The sequence below is a fragment of the Lonchura striata genome, chromosome Z, assembly GCF_046129695.1.
Source record: "Lonchura striata isolate bLonStr1 chromosome Z, bLonStr1.mat, whole genome shotgun sequence".
NCBI classification, from domain to species: Eukaryota; Metazoa; Chordata; class Aves; order Passeriformes; family Estrildidae; genus Lonchura; species Lonchura striata.
The window spans coordinates 42,078,562-42,095,563 of record NC_134642.1 but is presented as its reverse complement, the minus strand read 5'-3'; the positions used below and the strand labels follow the sequence as shown (position 1 = coordinate 42,095,563).

At 42.4% G+C, this 17,002-nt stretch overlaps 1 protein-coding gene across 17 annotated transcripts in view; it reads left to right on the top strand.

The window, feature by feature from the left end:
- The window catches only part of CELF4 (CUGBP Elav-like family member 4), a 708,166-nt gene that overhangs the window by 675,540 nt on the left and 15,624 nt on the right, over positions 1-17,002 (top strand). The window contains exon 14 of one of the 17 annotated variants that reach the window (XR_002466205.3): positions 15,400-15,487. The exons of 15 other annotated variants lie outside the window; for them this stretch is intronic. The gene's annotated coding sequence lies outside the window, so the exon portion shown is untranslated. Of the gene's footprint in view, positions 1-15,399; positions 15,882-17,002 lie in introns of those variants that run through there. One more of the 17 variants, XM_077790042.1, reaches the window with a different exon arrangement.

The following is a 17,002-nucleotide window of genomic DNA, read 5'->3' as shown; positions in this document are numbered from 1 at the left end:
AAAAAAATCAGCACAGCTTAATTTTGGAAAGTCTGTTCAGGTACTGGAAAAACATCACCTCAGCCAATATTTTTTTTCTGTTCTTTGGATTACTTTTGGTTTTCATTTCCACTGACACCTGTGATTAAATTAAGCATCACTCACTGTGTTTGCAACCTAAACTTTCTGCTGTTGTGCTTGTACTGAGAGAATGGAAGTGAATTTTAGTGGGGAGGCTAAAACAGGACTTCTGAAGGTGTTTGCAAGACTGACAAAGAAATCCTTTATTTTTCTGTCTGATAATTTTTGACCCGTCTGTCCATTTAAATTACTGATAACTTTATTATGGCAAAATTCTCATGTCTGTTCTACAAACCACAGTTGCAATACCAGAGCATGCAAAATCCCATTTGCTAATTATTTTATTCTAAGATTGGCACACAATACAATGCACTGATGGAAAACTACAATAATTAATTACTGCATTTACTCCAAAATTACAATTAGTAATTACTGCTCTGAGACTGAATTCCATTCAGCAATATTTGGAACTTGTTCTTCCTCAAAGCAGGGCAGCTTTTCAGGAGTATTGCTATGTTTGCATCTAAATGAGTCCATGTAGGTCACTAACAGATCTGCACTATTTGTCATGGGAGTGATGGAGCAGCACAAGGCAATACCACAACACATCCCCTAAGTTTGGAGCAGGAATTCTTCATTAAAACCCAAGTCCCCCCTTTTATATTTTTTTTTAATGTTGGATAATGTAAGTAGTTCAGAATTAAATAATAGATATTAAAGCAGCTTCCCACTTCTCATCTCACTGTTATACTCTTGGCCTTGGTGCTCTGAAGTAAACTTCTGGAGAATTGTAAGAACTTTTGCCAAAGACTCAGCCGGCAAAGAGCCTTCTGAGTTTTTCCTCATATATAAAATACTATGAGGAGCTTGAATGGTGGTGCCCTCTACAAAGGCTTCCAACAGCAAAATTCCCAAAGCTCCAGGGTTGACTGGAGGGTGGTAATTTCATATTCAGCCACTTGACCAAGGTTAGTGTGGGAGATCATATGGACAATGTCACACAGATAACCAGAGTAAGTCAGATTTTAGAGCCTTTCTGGGCTCAGTGTAAGCTTCAATTGCGCCAGTTAATGGGCAGCTGCAGTAAGCTGAAAACAGCAGCCTTTGAAGGAACATTTCTATCGGGTTCATTCAGCACATGGATCTGCTGGGCCAGTGTATGAGAGACTGCAACTTGAAGAAAAAACGGAAAATATAAGAAAAACAAAGAGTAGGCATTTGAAACAGCAATGATTTGAAATGAGAGCCAAAGAGATGGAAAAACACAAAATACATACATAGCCAAATTTTTTGTTCAAGCAGCAGCAGCAAACACTGACAGAATGAATCCTTTGCTAAATAAAATATGTACAAAATGAATGAGAGAAGGCAAAAACCCACAATGAAAGAGGATTGTGAATATACACGATGAGTCCCAGAAAACAAGCACAGTCATTTTTCTACAGGACCTTCTGATAAGTTACAAGTCAGCAAAATGCATTGACACTGGGACACTAGAAGGACCAGTACACACTAGTAAGCAAACGGGAAACAGGCACATTTTCAATTTACAAATGCTGCTCAGGAAGAGAGCAAAGAAAGGTCTATAACTTCAGAGATGTTGTTCTCAGATGGCCCCATATTTGAAGGCAGATAGAGCTGTCTTTGGTGTGTTTAGTTAATACAAACATCAGCCCCATTAACATGTTTTTTAATCAGGTAAAGACAATGTGAACAGTAGACAGGGCACAGCCCTCTACATCTAAGAAGAAGGTTAAAACCTTCTTTCAGGGAAACCTGAAATTCACAATGAAATCAGAGTTATGAGTTAGCCCCAACATGTACACAGGATTCAGGTCACTTGTGTAGGTAGCATTGATCAGTAAGCTGAAAATGATCTGATCTTTTTGTCACTGACCTTTGAGAGCTACTACAGAACCATGAATTGAAGCTCTGTGGGATAGTGTTTGGCACTTGCACTGTAGAGATAAAGAAAAGGGAGGCTAAAAAACTCCATGAAATTTACTCTGCAGGGGAAAACTGCTACAGGAGTTGGCAAGAATCTTAATAAGAGGTTGCAGAGCACTCCATCAATGTGAGCACCTTAAATTGATGTCCTTATGGTTTGGAAGGCATATACAATCAGCTGCACTAGAACACTGTTTCTCGTTCCCACAATTATACCCAGTGATATATCAAATGCAATAATTGCATATTTGAATAATTCATAAGTACGGTAACTTTGGCCAGATACAAGTGAATATCAAAACTCTGGTCTCTGAAGTGTTTGATTCAGCTGTAGCAGAGAAATGAAGGTTTATGGTACAAACCTTGCTTCTCAGGTGTCTTTCATCTGGCCCTGTGACTGCAGTTAGGGAAGAAAAAGAGAGTTTTTATTTCAAACGGTTTGTTTTTCCACTTAGCTGAGCTTCATCCAACCTTTTTGAAATATTGGGTAGAAGGCTGAGCTGGAGGGGAAAGGAGAACAGCAGTCAAGTCATTTCCCAAGCAAGACGCAGAGTAAATGAAAACTCAGTGCTCTGTCTGGAAAAGTACTAACCACAGCCATGATTGGGCTAAGTTCTCGGGCAGCGTCAATCACCAGCTCCTCTGAAGCCAGTGAAGTGACACTGATTTATGGCAGCCAAGGATTCAGGCCCACTATTACTTATTGAACTCTAAATGTTCTCCTAGCAGAGATGTTTCGATTATTTGCAATTCTAGAGGGAGATGCAATGTCACCATTCTGGCTGCTCTGGTCTTCTTAGAGCAGAGACACTAGGGAATTATCATGCTCACCTCCAAATAACACCATGGCTCATTTTAAAAATGCCTTTTTAGGGTAAAGACTTGCAAACAGAAGAAAAATCTCTTGTACCCATGGAAAGCTGCAGCTCCACACTCCAGGAATCCTCTTTAGAAAGCAAATTCCTCCCATTTATTGGAAGATACATTCTCCCTCCCCAGATCTTCAGATATCCCTTTTTCCTGTGTAAAAAAGATCCAGCAGCTGGGCTGCCTGAAGCATCTATTCTATGCAGAGCAGTAACACTCTAATATCCTCACAGTGACAAGATGCCTACCTTTGAAATTTCTGGCTCTGTGATGCCCAGTCCTTGATGCCAAAGATATCCTTTGGTTGATTTGGATGTCCTGTAGACCACAGTTGTCATGGAAGACCCTTAAAAGCAGGTTGTTCCAAAGGAAAATATGTTTTCACTACCTTGATTTCTGGGGATTTGGAAAAAAATGGGCCATGGGCTGTGCAGTCAGCTAAAAATTTGTCTTTGCTGGAGAAGATTCTCTATTTTTCTCTACTTTTCTCTATTCTTTTGAAGCATCTCCACTCATGAGCAGAGGTTGCATCCCATTTGTTGTGATGTATGACAAGTGAATGCTTTCCATGCTCTTTGTTTTCCTCTGTGCATTCTCCTTGCATGGTACATATTTCTCCATCATGGCAGATTGGACACTGGGAAAGGAAACCAGACAGGCAGCCCAATGCCAGCTGCAGGCAATTGGGCTCCTTCATGTCAGTTTTAAGAGATTTGGTGCTTTCAGAAGGGGGTTTATTTTGGGGGGTGGTGGGGGAGGGGTTCTGTCTTCTGCTCAGGTTACAAGAGCATTGGTCAGTACAGACCATACAGACCTTGTTACACACAATCCCAACAGGAATTCCTACTGGCCTTGTTCCCATTACCTATGAAGACCAGTGTAATGCAAATTTAGAGAAAGATGTACAGATCCTCATCAGGAGTAAAGGAATAGCTCATACCTGGAGAAGTATTCCTACACTTAAACCTGAATGGAGGAATTAATGTTCTTTGATGGCTTTGCTGAGGAGCATGCTAACGTGCTGTTAGTAATTAGGAAAGGCACACAGACTGGTACCATGGTTATCTCTGGGGTGTTTTCTCTTTCAGCACAGACCCACTTCTTGACAGCCTGACTTCTAGTGCTCGCTAGGGATTCCTGGAAGTAACCCCAGGATACTGCTTAGGATTAAAATGCAAATAATTTCTTTCTTCAGAAATGCTCTAGAGTAAATGAGTTGTCCTGAGGTTCACAGGTATCTGAAGAAGTGCTGGGCCTGTCCTTCATCTGGGGAAAGAAAGTAGGCTTTAAAGGAGTGATGATGATTTGTGCCAGCTAAAGGCTTACACTCAGGGAGCAGAAATCTTCTGCTTTTTTACTTCTAATCTTTCAAATTTCCTCTGTAATATTTTTCCCCAAGTCGTGTGTGCTCAGTGTGCTCTGGCAATGTGAGAAGTGGTAATGTCACTCTGCTAGGAGTTTTATGGTTCACAGAAGGCTAGATTTGTATTGAGATAGACAGATAGATGGATGTCTGGTGCCTGCACACAATGTATTACAGAGATTGACCCAAAATATTCAACACTAAAATCCCAAACAGACTGAGGGAATCTCTGTCTGGGAGATTTCAGATGGATTTTATATCTTTTTTTTTTTTTTTCTGATTAATGCAAGTCTTTAAAAGCATATCATCCATGTCCCTTTGCCCAAGTATTTGGAGAAGATCAGAATAAAGAAGGATCAATAGTAAATAAGTAGTCTACATTTTCTCAGGTGTCATTGTAAAGGAGGTCAGACATGCCATACTGGGGAGGGAAGGGAAGGATACACAGGGAAGTCTGGTCTGTATTCAGATAAGGAACATTCATCTTGACAAAGGAGGAGGTGAATCCTGTTGTCCATGCAGCTGGTGAACTCAGGGAAGGTGGCAGTGATGCTCCCTGACCAGGGAGGTTCAGGGCCACACTGAGACCTGGGCTCTCCCTGGATGTGAGAGGGAAGTGGAAAGGGGCAGAAGTGCTGGCTGATGGGAGCAGTAGGGACACCATCCTGCCAAGCTGCCTGCGGAGCCTGGAGCTGCTTCCTAATGAAGGCAAGAGACTGGTCACAACTGGAGGCGAGCTGTTCCCCATTTGTTTGTGCTCCTCAGAGTAGCAGGGATCCGCTCTCCATCAGAGTAATCCAATTGAACAAAATGATTCATATTAGCAGGCACATCTGTCTGAGGCCAAAGCAGAACCCTGGTGTTAGTTTAATAAATGGCATTCATTAAACTCAGCTGAAAATATAATCTGGAGAGACTGATGGGGTGAACAGAGCAAAGAATAAGCAAAAGGAGTTAGCAATTATCAGATGTCATTTGTTCTACTGGTACCACAGAATTGGAGCTTGTTTGCTGAAATCTTAATTTCATTTTGCTGAGGCAGAATCCATCAGAGAAGCTTATGCTGCAGCTATGATTCCTGTTTGTCAGCCCTTGGTAGGGAATGTGGCATTTTTCTTTCCTCCTTTTCTACCAGACAGAGCTCCAAAGGAGCACAGATCCGAGCAGAGAGCACAAGGACAGGAAAGACTGAGGGAGCAGACTTTCCTTTGCCATAAGAAGAATGCTGAGTAAAGTTCCCTGTGCTGCATTGGAGAGAACATGGGCAGTGCTTTGGGACAGGAACTTTTGGTATTTCCAATGCAGCAGAAGCCATAAATATTCCCAGCTCCTCTGCCACTTCCCCTTCATACCAAGATGGTGTACAAACACATCTCACTTTGACTTCAGGAGCATTTTACACTCTATAGGGTAGGGGCCAGTGTTTCCACTGGCACATGTTTCCCTCTATTCAGACTATACAAAGGTTGGGTTCTTCTTGGTGGTCAAGTCAGGGAAATTCCTGCAGCTGTGCACTATCCAAGGCAGCACAGGGGAGCAGGCACAGGTATCAAGATGCTGGAGGCAGCCCACATATCTAGAGCTCAACCCTGATGGTCTGGGGCTGCCTCCTTCAGGCCCAGCTCTCACTCTGTTCCAGTTCAGTCTGCTCAGTTATCTGGCATTAACATTCCTGGCCATAAGTCTCCACACAAAACACTGAATCCAGAGGGAGTGCTCTTAGGGAGAGCTGCCTTTCCCAATTTCTGCTGAGCAGAGGCAAGCTTCTTGGGACTGACTTACAGAATGGTCAGCATTTGAAGACTTGAAGACTGTCTGGACAACCTGTTTCTTGTGAGTTGCTTTTTTTTTTTTTCTTTTTTTTTTTTTTTTTTAAGTTTAACTTATCCCTACGGGTATTCAAATAGTCCTTGGTGTGCTCCAGGGGAAGGCAAAAAAGGATTTTATATTTATAGACTTGCCTGAGCTATCAAGTCCTAGCCAGTTAGAAAAAATCAAAAGAATACTGGAGGAGAAGGGAAAGCTTGACCTCATGAGCTTTCAGCGTTGATTAGTTTGTTGGTGTCAGGAACCTTTTCTTGTTCAGGGCAGACTAACTGTGAAATAACTTTTTTTCCCCCACTCTTTAATCTGTCTTCTATATTCCCAAGGGGAAGGAGGAGCTAATACCTGCCTTCCTGGAGTTCTGCTTCAGAGGAAGCAAGTGCAGGGACATGCACACCAGCAGCAAGGGGCTGCTGGGTTTGGTTTTTTTCTGAAATTCATCTTCTCGGTGTGCCCTTTGGCAAGAGGCTGAACACTTTCAATTTCCCTCAGAATTGTGTAAGAATCAGTGGCTGACATGAGCTGCTCTGGAGATGGTCAGAGGTTTTTCTCACCCTGGTGAGCACAAAAGAGAGAGGGAGAGTTGCAGAGACGGGCAGCATCTTTCTGATATTTGCCCTGGATTCCACCATGACAATCAGGCCTTCTTCACAACCATGGAAGTGGGTGAGACATGCACTGAATCCCACCTCTTGCCCAGTACCATTCTTCACACAGGTTAATCCTGAGTTTCTTGGCACAGGGAGGAGCATAAAGGCTTAGGTTACCATGATCCTGTTATTTGTATGAGACTGGTGAGAAACTTGCTGAATTTGTTTGGTTCAGCTCTGTGGATCAGGCAATGATAGCACTCCCAAGCCAGCACAGCTGCAGGCACAAGGGGACATGCTTCATAAGCGCAGGCTAGCTGAGGTGACAATGAACCAGAAGCCCAAAGAACTGAGACTGATCAGACTCAACTGGATGCAAATAGAATTTGGGATTTATTTTCAATACTCTTTTCAAAGTACATTGAAGTAATCTTATGAACCAGACATCATGGGAATCAGCAGATTGGTTTTCAGTGCTTTCAGAAAAAAATTTGTTTTGTTCTGGATTTCTTTTTAAATTCTCAGACAAAAAGTTTTTACTATTTTTAAGCAGTAATAATGTTTGACTGATCACCTGCATTTTCCACCCAGAAGGGCTTTAAACAAAAATGTGATCCAGTTCTAAATTAGAATCATATAAATACCTCAGCTATAGCAGTGAAATGAGTCACAGACATAAGTCACATGCATAAGTGTTTTCAGAATCAAATTCCAAGATACTAAAATTTACCACGAGATGTGAATTCTTCATATGGAAACCACTCAAACTATAAGGTGGAATTCTTGTCTTATCTTTCTTAAACTCAGAAATAGTTACCATCTCCTTAGCTAAAGTGTCTAGTTTTAGAAGCCTCATACAGAATTTGGCTTTGAATGTTTGTGGGGTTTTTAATTTAAAAAATGAATATTTAATAATTAATAGAACTATGTAAGCTTATTGAGTCGATCTGGACTCAAATCAACTTGAAATATTTGGGGCACCAGTTTCCACCTTACTACTCCTCACTGGAGGTACAACAGAGCTTTAGTGCAATTAAAATGAGGCAGGAAATATATTTAGCTAATTGTACTGTGCACCTTGAAGGTAATTTGAAGCTGCAGGCAAAAAAATAAATATCAGAAGGTGTAATTGAGTGCTGCAAGCTGGGAGTGTGTGTTTCTGGCTGCATTTTGATTTAAAGGGGTATAGAGAATGGGCATGGAGCTGGACAGCCTTGGCAGAAGGAGAGTGAGAACTCACTTCTGGAGAACAGTTCCAGGATGCATCACAGGCCAGCAGACCCAGCAGCCCTGCCACTGACACAGGACCAGCTTTGAGAGGCACACTGGAGAACATGTTCCTGAAAGAGATGTCAGGCTGGGAGATGAGCTGAGGTTTCCTCCTTTCCAACCCCACACAGACACCACTCCAACATATCCTTCCTGTACCTGGTGAACCACTACAGACCAAATTCTTACCCCTCCAGCCTACAGGCAGCTCTGGGTTCTTGTTGCTTATGGCAGATACTGGAGCCACTGGTGGGGCATATCAGACAACTTCCTGGGAGGGCACAGGCAGCTTAATTGTACCTGCTGAGATCTATGAGCTGGACTTCATGAGGCCATCCTAGGGGTCTGCTGAGGAAAGGAGGAGGGGAGCAAGATCCCCATCTTACTGTCAGCAACAAAAACTGAAGAGCGTAGGAGTGGTTTGATCAGCATTTTGATAAGGTCTAGTCGATCTATAAAGGGAAAAAGCAGAAACAGTAGAGACTGGGCACAGAGGCTTTCTTACAGCTTCCCAATTAGACTTAGTTCTCAGCCATGCACATTTTTTTAATTAAACTGTTGGTACAATGCTCAGGAGATAGAAAACTCCTTGAGGCCCTCTTGTAATGAAGAACTTTTCATTGTATGCAGAAAGGCAAACTTAATTTCCTCTCCCACCTAATATTCATCTGCAGCAAAAGCAGGGGTGAGCATTCTGTATGAAGCAAGATAAATGCTCCTCAGGGTGCAGGACCCACTGATTTGGCCATTGGGAGGAAAAGAGGCCACATCCTTTGCTGTAAAAGTAGCCATTTAACACTCATTTGACCTTTACCATCACTGCTTCTCAAAATTACCTGAGTTCATTGCACGATCTTTGCCTGCAAAGCTCTTGATTAGCAAAACATTGCTGAGAGAGGTAAAGAGCCATAGCTGTGTTTGCATGAGCAAGTAAATTCTGCATGCTGCTGAGGAGGGTGGAAAGGGCTGTGACCACTCAGACCCTACCAAGCCCATAGCTGCTCCCAGCTGCAGCCCTGGTGGTGGGCACAGCTCCCTTCTGCAACCAGTCCACCCTGACTCCCCACTCTGCCCAGCCCAGCTCATCCCTTCCTCCCACCACACACCTCCCCCAGCCCTGCGAGCCCCACCACTCCATGGCCACCTCTTCTGCCACTGCTCGGGGGCAGAGTGAGAAAAGGCAGCACTGCTCAGGGAGCCAGTGACATTTTCTGACTGCCCAGGCTGGCTTCTGCAGGAGCAGCTGCTCCGTTGTGGTGCTTTTTCATCCTCTGCTTGAGACTAATGGCTCTAGAAAAATAGATAAATCAGAGGTGACACAGCTATTGCTGCTTGACAATTTTTCATCAAACAAGCTGGGGGAGGAGGGGATGACCAAAAAGTGACATTTTGACCAAACTGGATGTTTCCACAGCAAATTTTCATTCCAGTAGATTAAAAAAGAAATGCAAACAGCACAAAAACCTGATTAAAAATGTTGGCTTTCAAAACACTAAATTCCTCTTAAAAATGGACTGATTTTCAGATTGATTTAAAAAAAGACAAAAATTAATCTATTTCTCTGGCCACCTCCCCCACCCCAGACTTGTTTTGTTTATTAACTAAAATATTCACAAGAAAGAAAGCCAAAATAATGACAATTTTCCTCCAGAAAATAATTGTCATTTTTCAACTAGCTCTTAATGTAACAAAGTTAAATGAGAGCAATCCTAGTAACAACACTGCACAGCAAGTAAGTCATACAATTATGTGAAAAAAGGGCATTGCAATTTTTATCATCACCTTAAATTTATAAATAGGAAAAATGAGGCAGGGTCATCAAGAATATGAAAACAAAACAACAAAAAAAAAAAAACCCAAACAACAACAAAAAAATAGCCAGGAAAAAAAAATTAAACATTAGCATTTGAAATGCTGGACTCCCATCTCCCTGTCAGATCACATTGGCTTATCTTCTCTGTCTCTGTGTGTTACAATTGTCTCTGTTGATACATACGTACATGTAATACCTCTGTACATATACATGTGGATATGTTGGTATGCATTTTCATGTATATAAAGATTCATATATACAATCTATCTGCTTTTAACCTTCAGATGTTAGAACTGAAGCATCTGACAAAAACACTCTTTCCCTCCCTTCCCCCCCCCCCCCCTGCCCCTGCCACCAGGAATCCAGGTAAATAGGTTGATGTCTGGTATAAATCATCAGGTTCCTTTTAATCCCAGCATGGATGCAAAGTCCCCTTCACCACACTGCCCTTCCCACTCTAACACATTTGGGCTCCTAATCTTGGGCTCGCCACACAGCCTTAGCAGTGGTTGTCATAGGGATAGGGTCTGTTTTGAAGAGCCCTGCTTCCATTTTCCACCTCTGCCAGACGGTCCGTGCAGGAGCTGGAGTGGGGGGAAATCTCTGTGGGTTGGTTTTGGGGTACAGTGAAGAGGAGGACTGAGGCATAAGGAAAGCAGAACCATCCTGCAGCACTGGAGTTAAAACAGAGAGGGAAATTGCTATAGAAACAGCACAAAAGGCAGAGGACAAAAACACAAGTTTTAGAAAGACTCATCAGCTTCAGAGGCAATAGATGTGAAGGTCTATCACCAGTAGCAAAATCAGCTCCAGTTCGTCCAGTAGGTGTGCATGACAACAGGCTCCAACAGACAGAAGGACAGGATTCTGACTGCAGTTTTGGGTGCAAAGGCACATGTGTGTAAATGGAGATTAATATATGTTGTATAAAGGTGAAGAAGCTGGCATATACCATCACCAGAGACTTAAGTGTGAGAACAGGAGGCTGCCACTTTCCTGCTGGAAGAAGCGATGGCCTTTGAGTTTCATCAGGGAGAGGCTTCTTGCCTTCAAAACAAGGAAAAAGGTCTAGAGATGATCAGTGGAGACTTGACTAATAAGGACTAAGGGGAGAGACATGGTAGAAATTATGTGGAACTGGAGGCAGTAGATTTTTGCAGTGAAAGAAGAACCCAGCCTGGCAGCCCACCACAATGGTGGCAATGTTGGCACAATTGTGTAGTCCTGTGAAGGGCACAGAGCAAACTTGTACCCGCAGCTGACAGCATTTGCAGCTTAGCAGATATACAATGACAGCTCCTGTGGCACTCACCACATAGTCAGGGAGTGTTAGGCTTGTGCCTCTTGCACACCCCTCTCAGGTCACCTACCTGCTGTAGGATTATCATGGAATCACAGTACAGATTAGGTTGTAAAAACACGTGTACAAGTATTAAATTCAGTCATTAACCCAGCACTGACAAGTCCACCACTAAATTCTGGCTCTAATCACCTCTTCTAAATACCTCCAGGAATGGTGATGGCACAACTTACTGGTCACTGGTTACTGGGGGAAGAGACTGACTCCCATCAGTCTGCAACCTCCTTTCAGAGGGAGAGCGATAGGGTCTCCCCTCAGCCTCCTACTGAGCTGAGCCCTGGGGAGCACCACTCTTGACCAGCCCCAGCTGGATGTCATTCCATTCACCAACACCCTTTGGGCCAAAGCAGCATCCATTTTTTTACCCAGGCAGCAGTGCACACACCCAAGCCATGAGCAGTTAGTTTCTCCTGGAAAATGCTGTGGGAAATGCTGTCAAAGGCTTTACTGAAGTCCACGTAGACACATGCTCAGCATTTCCCTCATTAACTAAGTGGATCACCTTGTCACAGAAGGAGGTCAGGCTCACTAAGCAGGACCTGTCTTTCATGAACTCAGGCTGGCTAGGCCTGCTCCCCTGGTCCTACATGTGCTGCATGATGGCACTGAGGATGATCTGCTTCACAAGCTTCCCCAGCACGGAGGTCAGGCTGACAGACCCGCAGTTCCCTAGGTCTTCCTTCCAGCCCTTCTTTTGGGTGGGCATCACACTGGCTAACTTACATCAACTGAGACTTCTCTGGTTAACAAGACTGCTGATAAATGATGGAGTTGCTTAATAAGCACCTCTGCCAGTTCCCTCAGAACCCAGTACCACACTACATGGGCAATGAGTGTCTCCCATCTCACAAACTGCAGAGTTTATCCCCACAGTCCAGCCAGAAACTGCTGTTAAAAGCTTTACTGTGACAGAGGTATTTGTAGCAATAGGACTACTGTGCTGACAGCACAGGTTGCAAGGACATGACTAGATTTATGTTTGTCTAACCAAGCCTTTAACTGAGATTCATTTCCCCCAATGGTATAGACCTACACTGCAACTATTCCCTTCACAGCAAGTCAGTCAAGGTCCTCATTATAACCATGAGAGAAATACTGGTTCCTTTTGCCCGTGACTCACAGTCTTCTCTGAAACAGCTCCTAGGCATGAGTGAATTGGGACCTAAAATCCCTCTGTGTCTCCACTAATGCTGTCCTAGAGTGATCTGTTCAGATGAAGATGTCTGCATCTTGAATTCCATCATCAGGACTTCAATCCCTTACCTCTCTCCAGGGTTCAAGGAGAACAGTCCCAGGATGTTAGGCACTTAAGTGCTTCCAAAGAGAAGTTGGACATTTACTAGATTTATTTGGCTATGGTTTGCTCAGTAACAAGACCTTGGACATGTCCCTAGAGACTATCAAAGTATCTTCTCCTGTCCATTGACTAGGTAGCTGCTGTAGACCCCTGCTTTAGAAGAGCAGCTTCATTTGGTGCTTGGAATACAGACCCAAGTTAGGCAGACAGGATTACCACATGTAACTTTGGTGTGAAAGAATATTTTCAAGTGGCTTTTTTTTTTCCTATTTTTTTAGCCTCAGCAAGCCCTAATCCTTCATCTGTACATATTTATCATATTTACGTTCTCTCTCTCTCTCTCTGTGTGTGTGTGTGTGTGTGTGTGTGCGCGCGTGTGTATGTGTGTGTGTGTGCGCGTGTGTATGTGTGTGTGTGTGTTTCATCTTCAGTGTCTGAGGGTGTCTATGGAGGTCAGGCAGAGGGATGGTAGTACCACCTCCAAAGCAGTAATTTGATTGACCAGTCTCATCCTTCCCACTCTGCACATTAAATATTTTCCTCAGTAAAATTATAGCAAAGAACCTCTCCCCAGCCTGACAGTTGCCTGGATCTAAGCATCCATGTGTAAACCCACTACCCACTAAGCTCTACTCCAATCCTGCAGCTGGTGCTATTTCAACACCAGACAGCAGATGTTTGTTGTTGTTTCTACTTCCCAGGAATAGAGCAGGATATTGTTATCTCCACCAGATCTCTCCCATTCCTGTTGCCTCCTTTGTCCTCCATTCACTGAATCAAATCCTGTTAACCCTTCCTTTTCCTGATGGCACAGATGAGGTAAGGAAAGACACAGGCCTTGCTGTGATGGTGCTGACAGCTCTCCTTCCTTCCCCAGCTGCTTGTCTTCCTGTGTTAAGACATGGCCAGAAAGCCCAGAGGGGTAAGAGGGATGCTAGAGATCTTCCCTCTTCCAGGAGCTGTACAGCTGACACTATTTGTTCTTGAGTACCTAGGGACACAAATGACAACAGTTCTTCCCTGGGCCATCTTCAGAAGGACAGTTTTCCCCATCTTGGATTGTGAAATAACTGTAGACACAGATCTTGCATCTGCCTTGGGGGTACCCATCTGTTGTCTTTGTCAAACCTTAGGAAGCTCAGGCTGACACTTCCAGATCATCAAAGGGCAAGACTTTGGGGCCAGGCCATCAGGAAGGAGTCAGCTTCAACCATGACAGCAGCCAGCTGTAGGAAAAGTGTGGAGCTGAAGCCAGAGCTCAGATCAGGGGCTTAGTTCAGCATCATCTCTTGTCAGCTAAGCACAACTGCTGTAGCCAATAAAGCATGTTTCAGTTCACAGAAACAGTAAAGAAACCCAAGACAAACAAACAGAAAGCTAGGGAAGGAATTTTCACTAGCCAGCATGCATGACTTCAGAATAAGAACTGCCAATAATATTCTTGTGACACCCCAACATGAGGTGAAATTTCATTCATGTGCAGTGACTTTTCAGAAATCGGCTGCGAAGAGAGATATGAGCCCTGTCAAGGGGACAGAAAGGCAATACCTGAGGAACAGGGTGCAGAGCTGCTGACTGAGACAAGTGTATTGTGTGTAGTGATTTTTGGTGTTTACCAAGGCAAAACTCCATGGGCCAGTAAAGGGACATTTTCCTTCACAGGAAAGGAACAGGGCATTTCTATAGTTTGTAGCAACCAATCCCTGGCAGGTTTTATTCCTTTTCCTTCTTGGTTTTTATGTTTGTTTGTTTTTTTTTTCCTTTGCTTTTTATTTTCCTTTCTCCTTTTGTTTTTTTATTTCCCCCTTTCTTTTCTGCCTCTTCTCTTCTCTTCTCTTCTCTTCTCTTCTCTTCTCTTCTCTTCTCTTCTCTTCTCTTCTCTTCTCTTCTCTTCTCTTCTCTTCTCTTCTCTTCTCTTCTCTTCTCTTCTCTTCTCTTCTCTTCTCTTCTCTTCTCTTCTCTTCTCTTCCCTTCCCTTCCCTTCCCTTCCCTTCCCTTCCCTTCCCTTCCCTTCCCTCCCCTTCCCAGAACTTCCCAGAACTTCTATTTTCTCTTCCTCTTTATCTTACCCATTTTGTTTTCCATTATCTTTTCAATTCAGGCCAGAGCTAAATGCCAAATGAGGAAATATCCCTCTTTTAATGGTGCTGATTTAGGGATCATTGTATCATCCAAATCCTCCTACAAGTCTGCTTCCCACACCATACCAGCATTGCTGTTTCAGAGCCTGCCATCCTGTGAACTGCTAAATGGACATGCAGCAACAAGCAGTAGCTGCTTTTCTTTTCGTTTTTCTTTTTTGTTGTTATTTGTTTTGTTTGGGGTTATTTTTTCATTTATTTATTCTCAGTAGCCAAAGCAGTTCTTGGCCTATTACTCCCCCATGATTTTAAACTTGGGATGTAAACCAAATCAGAGTGGTACCTGCTCCGAAGTCGATGCGAGGCAGTGGAGAGGCTCCCGGAGGATTCTGGCCAGCCTTCTAGCGAAGCCCAGGAGGCTGGGGGTGGTGCGGGGAAGGCCGGTGCTAACAAAAGCATTCTGGTTGGCAGTGAATGTTTTTATTTTCCAGACTCCGCAAACCGATCTGTGTCTGCGCTCATCCATTCAGTGCATGCTCTCCTCAACAGCCGCTGCATCACGCTCTGTTCCTGTTTGCTGTTGACCGTGTGTCCACATTTAAGTGTGTTTTATGTGTGTCTCTGGCTAGGCCTTCTCCACCCTTTTTTTTTTTTTCTGTTCTTCTTTACTTTCTTTTCTTCTTTTCATTTCTTTTCTTTCCATTCAGTTGGTTTGTTTTGCCCTCATTCTTGTTTCGTTTTCTATAGTTTAATGGCAAGTATTTCCATTAGAATTTTTTGATTGATGCTGTGTTTGTAACATCATTTTTTAATTATTATTTTTATATATATCTTCTTTCCCCACCTTTCCCTTTTTCCACACTATATATAAATATATATATATAAAAAATCTTTTCTTCTTTTGTCATTCAATCAAATTCCAACCAAGAGCCAGTCAAATCCACCACAGTCTCGCGCTGAGCTAGGAAAAAAGTTCTCGTAATGACATGAAAGTGGAGAATACAGTTCCCCAGGCCGTAAGTTCAAATCAACTCGAAGTTGAAAGTGTGACATGATGGCGTCATGTAACAAGCTAAGAATTGGTTGCATGACATGCCGTCAAGTTTCGTGCAGGTGCCGTGATTGAAGCATTTTTCTTGGATGTTGTATCAGTTGATGATTGGCCAGTCATGATCACATGTGCCTTTTTTGACTTTGTGCTGCCACAATTTTTTGCTGTGCTCATTTTCGTTTTGTTTTTGGTGCTTGCAGTGGTTTCTTTATTTGTCGTTTGATTTCTCGTCAGCGTTTTATGCTTCTTTAGATGTCACATAGAAGGAAAAAAAAAAGATGGATTCCTAATTCTTTAGAAAAAATATGGGATTGTTGTAACTACAGATAATTTGGAAAAAAAAAAAGTAGAGAGAAAAATGTGTGGTTAATTTTTTGCACTGAAAATCTTGTGATTATTTTTTTTTTCCGGAGAATTGGGGCCTTTTTCAATTGACACCTTTTTTTTCCCCTTAGGATATTTCAAATCACTTTCTAAAAATTAAAAAAAAAAAAAAAAGAAAAAACAAAAATGGAAAATCCAAATCCAAACTAAAAAGACTAATGATAGTAATGGTAGTTTGCAAACTATAGCAATCAAAAAAAGCAACCCCAAGAAAAGCCTCATTGTATGTCTTTTCAAGAATTCCTAATTCTAAGGTGCCATATTACAGCAACTCCAGGCAAAAATTAATTGCTTAGAGGGAGGGAGGGATTGAGTGGGAAAAACACCCATCCAGATCAAAAAGCAAAATGCATCTTTTTGTTTACAACTGAAAAAGGGTCCTTGACGAGTGTTTTTTATTTTTTTATTATATTATTATTTTTGGTGTTGTAATTGTTTAGACTGCTGTGTACGGTTTGCTGTTTGTTGAACCAACAGTGTGAAAACCTGCCAGCATGGATTGATATTCCGCATGACACTTTTCCACCAGAGTGGACCTTTTGCAGTTTCTAAGTTTCTTGATGTAATAAATCACCGAGTGTGTAAGAAGAACCTGCTTGCTAGAAGGAGATAAGAGCTAATCCTTAATGATTAAGCATCCTACTTAAATGTCAAGCCTAGTCGGATCATGATTATATTTTTTTTAATATTTTTTTTTATTTAAGAAATGTTAGCTTTACCTTTTTTTCTTTTCCAAAAAAAAAGTTTATTCCAACAGTCTTTTTTATTTAACCTCCTGTAAATTGCCTGTTCAAAGTCCTACTTTCTGACATTCACAAAGGAGTAGATGTTATTGGCAGCTATGTCTCCACAGAAAGCACATACACTGTCAAAGATGGCACCCCATTAAAATATCATATATATCCCCTTTCCTGATGCCTTTCACCCTACAAAAGCCTGACAAGCAAGATTGTGATCTGGCGTAGCAAAGCGGCACTTAAAAATATAATTAAAACGCCGCTGTCTTCACATGTGTAGTGATGCAGATTTACATAGACATGCCCTAATTTTATTTTGATTTATTATTAATATTATTATTATTATTACCAATGGGAAC